Below are 7,263 nucleotides of genomic sequence, written 5' to 3'. Positions count from 1 at the left end.
GACCTCCTACAGACCTTGAGGATTATATTTATAATATGTAGGACTGGAGGACCAGAGGATCAGTCAGCAAGTCCGAGAAATGCCTGCAGGACTGGAGATCATCTGCAGGAGCAGAGTGCCTCGTTCAGTTGAAAGCTTTTTTTTTTTTTTTGGTGCTATGAAATAGATACTTGTTTAAAAGCCTGTTTACCAGAAGAAAAAAATGCTTCAACAGCCCACGTGAATATACTCTTCAGTTTTACTTTCTCTGACCCCTCATTGTTGACAATTTAGATCACATATTCTTGACATAGCACCGAAGGCTCAGTGTTGACCCACTAGATCTAGGACTTAATTTTTCAAATTTTCTTTAACATAATATTAAAACATGTATCTTGACTTAGACCCAACCCCACGTTATTAGCCCTTTAAAAGTTGTATCTTGACTTAGCTCCAACCCCACATTGTTGACCCTTTAGAACGTGTATCTTGACTTAGTTCCAAGCCCACGTTATTAGCCCTTTTGAACCCATGTATTGACTTAACTCCAACCCAACGTTATTCACCCTTTAGAACCCCTATAAAATTGCACCATTGTCTCATAAATGCGTCAGTAACAAAGCTCCCTGACATCTTAAAGATTCATCCAGATTTATGTTCACCCAGATCACTAAGAATGATTATGCGATCAGTATCTTTTAAGAGTTTCTAGAAAAGGAGGTAAAAAGATAGCTGAAAGATCCTTTGCCCACCTTACTCCATCAGTTTGGAACTCTCTTCCCCAACCCTTGAGATATACATCTGAGTCTAAATTTAAAATATCTTAAAAGACATATTATTTTTATGTCAGTATATTCATTTTCAGTACAATGTTATGTTAATGACTATGTATCCATTTATAATGTATTTTGTATGTGTTCATTTCGTAACGATGTGTCGGCGTGCGCATGTGATAAGCAAGTAGATGTGTGTTTGTGTGTGTGTGTTTATTTGTATTTGTGTGTTTGTGTGTGCTTGTGTGTGTTTTTGTGTGTTTGGCGTGCATGCGTGTGTGTGTGTGTGTGTGTGTGTGTGTGTGTGTGTGTGTGTGTGTGTGTGTGCATGAATATTGTTCGTACATGCATTTATGTAAGGCACCCAGAGCTGTGTTCACACGGGAATGGGCGATATAGAAATGATCTTTGTTATTATTATTATTATTATTATTTATTTTTTTTTTTATTTATTTTTTTTTTTTAATTTTTTTTTTTTAATTCTGAATTAGCTCCTGGCTTCAACACCACATTGTTGGCGATTTAGAACTTGTATCTTGACTTATCCAACCCCACAGTATTGACCCTTTAGAACTTGTTTCTTGAGTTAGTTCCAACCCCACATTGTTGACTCTTTAGAATCCATGTTTTGACTTAGCTCCAAACCCACGTTATTGACCTTTAGAATCCATATAATTATATTATTTTTACTCAGTTCCAACCCCACATTATTAGCCCTTTAGAACTTCTATCTTGATTAACTTCCAACCCCACATAGTTGACCCTTTAGAATGTGTATCTTGACTTAGTTCCAACCCCACGTTATTCACCCTTTAGAACCAATTTATTTTGACTTAGTTCCAACTCCACGTTATATAAACCCTTTTAAAGTGTTGTATCTTGACTTAGCTCCAACCCCACGTTATTCACCCTTTAGTACCCATAAAAATTACAATATTATGCCATAGATGTGCCAATAACAAAGCTCCATCATATCTAAGTGATCTCATCCAGTATTATGTCCCATCTCGATCACTAACATAAGGCGATCAGAATCTTTTAAGAGTTCCTAGAAAAGGATGTAAAACAATCAGCTAGAAGATCGTTCCCACCTTGGTCCAGTTTGGAACTCTCTTCCCCATCCCTTGAGACATAAACATCTGAGTCTAAATTTAAAACGTCTTTAAAGACATATCATTTTTACGTCAGTAGATTCATGTCAGTATAATGCTATATAAATGGCTATGTATCCATTTATATTTATTTTGCGAATTGCATAATAGGGTATATTATTTTGTTTTTGTATGAGCTCATTTCGTAACGATGTGTAGGCGTGCGCATGTGATAAGCAAGTAGATGAAGTAGATGAAGCGTGTGTGTGTGTGAGTGCGTGTGTGTGTGTGAGTGTGTGTGTGTGTGTGTGTGTGTGTGTGTGTGTGAGTGCGTGTGTGTGTGTGTGAGTGCGTGCGTGCGTGTGTGTGCGCGCGCGCGTGTGTGTGTGTGTTTGTGTGTGTGTGTTTGTGCGGGTGCATACATGAATATTGTTCGTACATGTATTTATGTAAAGCGCCTTGAGCTGTGTTCACATGGGAGTGGGCGCTATAGAAGTGATACGTTATTATTATTCAGACTTAGCTCCACACCCACGTTATTGACCCTTTTAGAACCCATATATTTTGACTTAGCTCCAACCCCACATTGTTGACCCTTTTAGAACTTGTATCTTTACTTAGCTCCAACCCCATCTTCACTTACCTCCAATCTCACGTTGTTGACCTATTCGAACTTGTACCGTGACTTAGCTCCAACCCCTTGTTATTGACCTTTTAGAACTCATACCTTGACTTTGCTCCAACCCCATCGTGACTTAGATTCGATCTCATGTTGACTCTTTAGAACTTGTATCTTGACTGAACTCCAACCCCACGTTGTTGACCTTTTGGAACTTGTATCAAATATATGTATACACAGAGTAAACTGCCAGATTTTTTTCTGTCTGTTTAAAAAACAGTTCAAGAATTTGAAAAACTGAATTTCTGTTATATTTGGACTATCATGATCTTTTTTTGTGTGCCTTTCCTTTGAAATGCAGGGGAGTTTTCAGAATTCTTTGTACAAAATTGAAACTACGCAAAATCTCCTTTTGTACATCAAGCTGAAATATAATATGTATATTTAATAAATTTATAGTATGGAATCTATCTTACTGGTCTTCTTTTTTGTTGTACGTTATAATTATTTGTAAGGCATTCATGTTTATTCTCTTTACATCGCGGGTGTTTGTTGGGCGCTTCTTGAGGGTCCTTCTTTTCTTTCCCACTGCTATTTGTCTGCTACCTATCTGATTTTTCATCTGCCCTATAATGGCCATTGTATTCCAAAGTGCTTCACGCTTCTCTTACTGCAATTTGAAAGTCATGTTTTCATTGTCATAATCATCGCACTACTGGTTTTCTTTTTTCAACTATCTCTTCTTCACTATTTCTTGGGTAATTGCCCATTTGCTTGTGCATGTTCTACTTAGATGTCATATTCATAGGTTCATCTTCATCTTGTCTTTTCTTTACTCATGCATTCATGCTAAATAAGATTACTAGAGATTGTGGTTTAGAAGTCAGTCCTACACCCAAAAATAGTTAGGCTACAACAGAAAATCCATACACTATCCGAAACAGGAAAAAACATCATGTTCGCATGGATACCCAGCCATGTGGGCATCCGAGGAAACGAGCAGGTAGACGACCTGGCGAAGAAAGCTTCATCCCTTCTGCTGGGATCAACGACAAACACTATCCCACAGACTGACTTTAGAAATAAAGTCAAAAAGTACACCTCCAGTCTGTGGGAGAGCCACTGGGAAAACCAGAAAAATAATAAATTATATGAAATTAAACCCAGACTAGAACAGCGAAATCCTTCGGATCTCTCCAGAAGAGACGAAGTCATTTTTACTCGATTGCGCATCGGACACACGGCCCTGACCCACAAATACCTCCTACAGGGAGAGGAGAAGCCGTTCTGTGTCGGATGCGACACAGATTTTACCATTAGACACATTTTAACAGAATGTCTAGACTTTGGAGAGATCCGAAGGAAATATTATAAATGCAAGAAATTGCAGGATATTTTCTCCGTCGTTGTTCCCAGCAGAATTTTAAATTTTATAAAGGCCATTGGCCTTTATGGCGAGTTGTAAAGTGAATCTGATATTATTTAAAATTTTTATTGTTACTTAAAAGTTGTTTTAGATCACAAATGTATTTACACCGAATTTGAATATTTTAACTTTTTAGCATTTTAAAGTAAATTAGTTACCAGTCGTGAAGTGAACTTTCGCAGAGGTGAACAACTTGTGTTTCGCGCGCTCATATGACCTTAGCAGTTGCGAGCGCCGTAAAACCTTATACTACTATACTATACTATACTATACTATACTATACTATACTATACTATACTATAAGTCAGTCTTTTTGCCGTAGCAAACAGGACTTAAGTTTGATTTCTGAATGAGAAGGATTTTTTTCAAAACACAAATCTTGTTCATATATCCCTGTCTGACTGCTGGGGTGCTGCATCATTCTCTGCCCTGGTTTACGTGTGTAAACAAAGCGTGTGCGCAATAGGGCGCTTTCCTTAATAATGAACATTGGAATCAGAGTCCATTCGATGAATAACAAACTGGTAGAGGGTGCTGTGTTCAGCACATTTGATGAGTTTAGACTTGTTTCAGCAATACAAATCAAGCTTCCTAAATTTTGAAGTGATACAAGCTTTTTTATTTAGATTATAGGCCTTCCACAACGTTTAGCATATATCTAAATAAAAGTTTTTTGTTGTTTTTTTCTTTCAGGCTTACAAATATGGCCATTTCTCAAAAACAATGTGAGATAATTTGAGAAAAAAAACCCCCAACAAAACAAAACAAGTCACCAGGAAAGGTCATTCTATGCAGCAAAAGTAAAATAACTGCCCATGTTGACCCTTTCCTTTGGCATACGCACAAATGGTGTGCATGATAATTTCAATTGTGATCTTTCCACGGAAATAGAGGCACACGTTCACCGGAAGCTAGTCTACGTCATTCGGTACAAACTGCAAAACACGTTAAGTTGTTTGATTATGTCGCCCAAAAGGTAGTTGTCTAATTAAAATGGAGAAAGATTCATCGTGTTTGTGAAACCTTTGTTAACAACAGTCCATTCAAGACTGCCACTAAACAATGTAAGGATTTTAATTTGTGAGCCGTCCCTGCGGGAATAAAATACATGTATTGTTTGTTTTAGTAAAGACGATCCCATTGACACAATAAGGCTGAAAATAATATACTGGCTCGCACAACTGAAGTGCACCGCGAAACGGACGAGCAGCTAGGTCGGAAGTGGTGATCCCATAGGTCAGCGCGACTCCGTCCGACTGTGTTTTAAAAAAAATGCGCTGAGCAGGCGTATACAGCTCAGTGCCCCCCCCCCCCCCCCCCCCACCCTTTTTTGTTGTTGTTTGATCTCCACGGCGTTGTGGAACACTCCGATAGTAGGTCGAGCCTGTCCGTACGCGAAGAAGTGCTGCACTCACGCACGTATTTTGGCGTCCTCACGTCAAGTCGTGTCAATGAAATCACCGATATGAAATAAAAAGGAGGGCATGACTTTTTCCACGGCGCACTTCAGTTGTGCGTGGCAGTATATTTTCAGCCTCATAATAAGAAAGTTGTTAGGGGGACTGTACTTAGTCCCCTAGAGCTACCCACTGGGGAGACTGTGCAGCCCCCTAGCACTGCTTGAACTTTGGATCGAGGTCAACAAGCCATCATCAGACGGATCTAGATCTCGATCCTACTGATATAATATATTATCTAAATAATAAATCGTGTTAACTCCAGGCGGTTCATGCAGTACTATATTGTATAAATATATACGTTGGCTGGAGAGGTTGTTTTTCGCCCATAAAATACATTAACTTTTATGAATACAGATTTTGTAAATGTAAGGTATTTTTATGGAATAAAAATGACAAAATTGACTAGAAAATATTTTAAAAAGTATTAAAATTGATGGTTTTGTAATAAAATTCTCGCTCTGAAATTTCCAGTTTCAAGGGCAATAACCGAGAATTTGTAGAATCCACAAGAACATCCTTCATTTCTTTAATTTCTAATAGAATAAGATGTCTTTGACACCTTGCATGCAGAATTGAAGGTGCGTTTTTGTCAAATTAATGCAAACTCTAAATTGTAAAACATTTTTTTCTTCTTTTTTGTGATTGTTGGGGCAGTCCGATTTCTGGTTCTGCATCTATTTCTAGTAACACAAAAAATATGTCACATCTCAAAAAAGGTTGACAAATATGAAATCTATTGGCTAAGCCTGAAAGACCACCCAGTTCCCTTTCCATTGGTATATGATATGTCTATCTGGAACACTCAGATTATTGTAGGAAGCTTGAGAGCAAAAAGTCATGATATGAAATTTCCAGCTTCAAGTACAATAACTGGGAATTGAAGGATGTACTAGAACGGCCCTCGTTTCTTTATTTTCCAACAGAATTGTGTATCTTTGATACGTAATATGCAGACTTGAATGCACTTTGTCATGAAATAAATGTAAACTCTAAATTCTCAAACACTTTTTTCCCTTCTTTGTGGCTGCTGGAAAAGTCTGATTTCTGTTTTTGTTTCTATTTTAGTAACAAGAAAAATAGGTCACGCTTCAAGACAGCTTGATAAAAATGAAATCTGTTGGCTTGGTCTGAAAGACCATTCAATTCCTGTTCCATTGGTATATAATATTTCCATCTGGTGTAGATAGATTATTGCATGAGGCTTGAAGGTATGGAGGACCCCTGAAACACAAACGAAAAAGTCAAAATAGGCAAAACTGCAGGGAGAATCTAGATCTAGTAGTACCTATGACATAGACTGTCCACTACATTACATGGTAGGCCTACTCTTCTCTCTTCTTCAATTAAAAAAAAAATTGCAGTCTGTGCCTATAATATCAAGTAGCATGCCTAGTATTAGTACTACCAAAGATTCTCTACTTCCAAGGTATTGCAATCCTTCTTTGGGCCTTTGTCCCACGCCTTGGCGGGCCCGCTTTGCCGACGTCATTAGGCGACGCGAGGCTAGTTTCATCGCCGACTGCTTGGGGTGTGTGTGCGTTTCTTTGCACTTTGCAGTTCCCCAGTGCACAAAGTAGCGCTAGGGGACTGCACAGTCCCCCTCTGTGGGTAGCGCTAGGGGTCTGCACAGTCCCTAAACTACTTCCTTCTACAGTAAGCTATTGAAAGCGCTGTTCACGACGTTTTCCCGACACGAATGCGACCATCATACCGCTCCGACTGCAATCTCGACTCATCGGTGAAGAGGACATGACTCCGGTCTGCTCGCGTCCACCTCTGATGTTATGTACTCCACTTTCAGCCTGCTTCTCGGTGGTATTGGGTGAGCTGGGGTCTGCAGACAAGACATCTAAAATGCAGCTCAAACTAACTTTACACCATACCTGGAGTTGTTTAGGTTAACAAGCATTGCACT

Source organism: Aplysia californica, unplaced genomic scaffold (assembly GCF_000002075.1).
Source record: "Aplysia californica isolate F4 #8 unplaced genomic scaffold, AplCal3.0 scaffold00552, whole genome shotgun sequence".
Taxonomy (NCBI): domain Eukaryota; kingdom Metazoa; phylum Mollusca; class Gastropoda; order Aplysiida; family Aplysiidae; genus Aplysia; species Aplysia californica.
Note: the sequence above shows the minus strand (reverse complement) of the source record.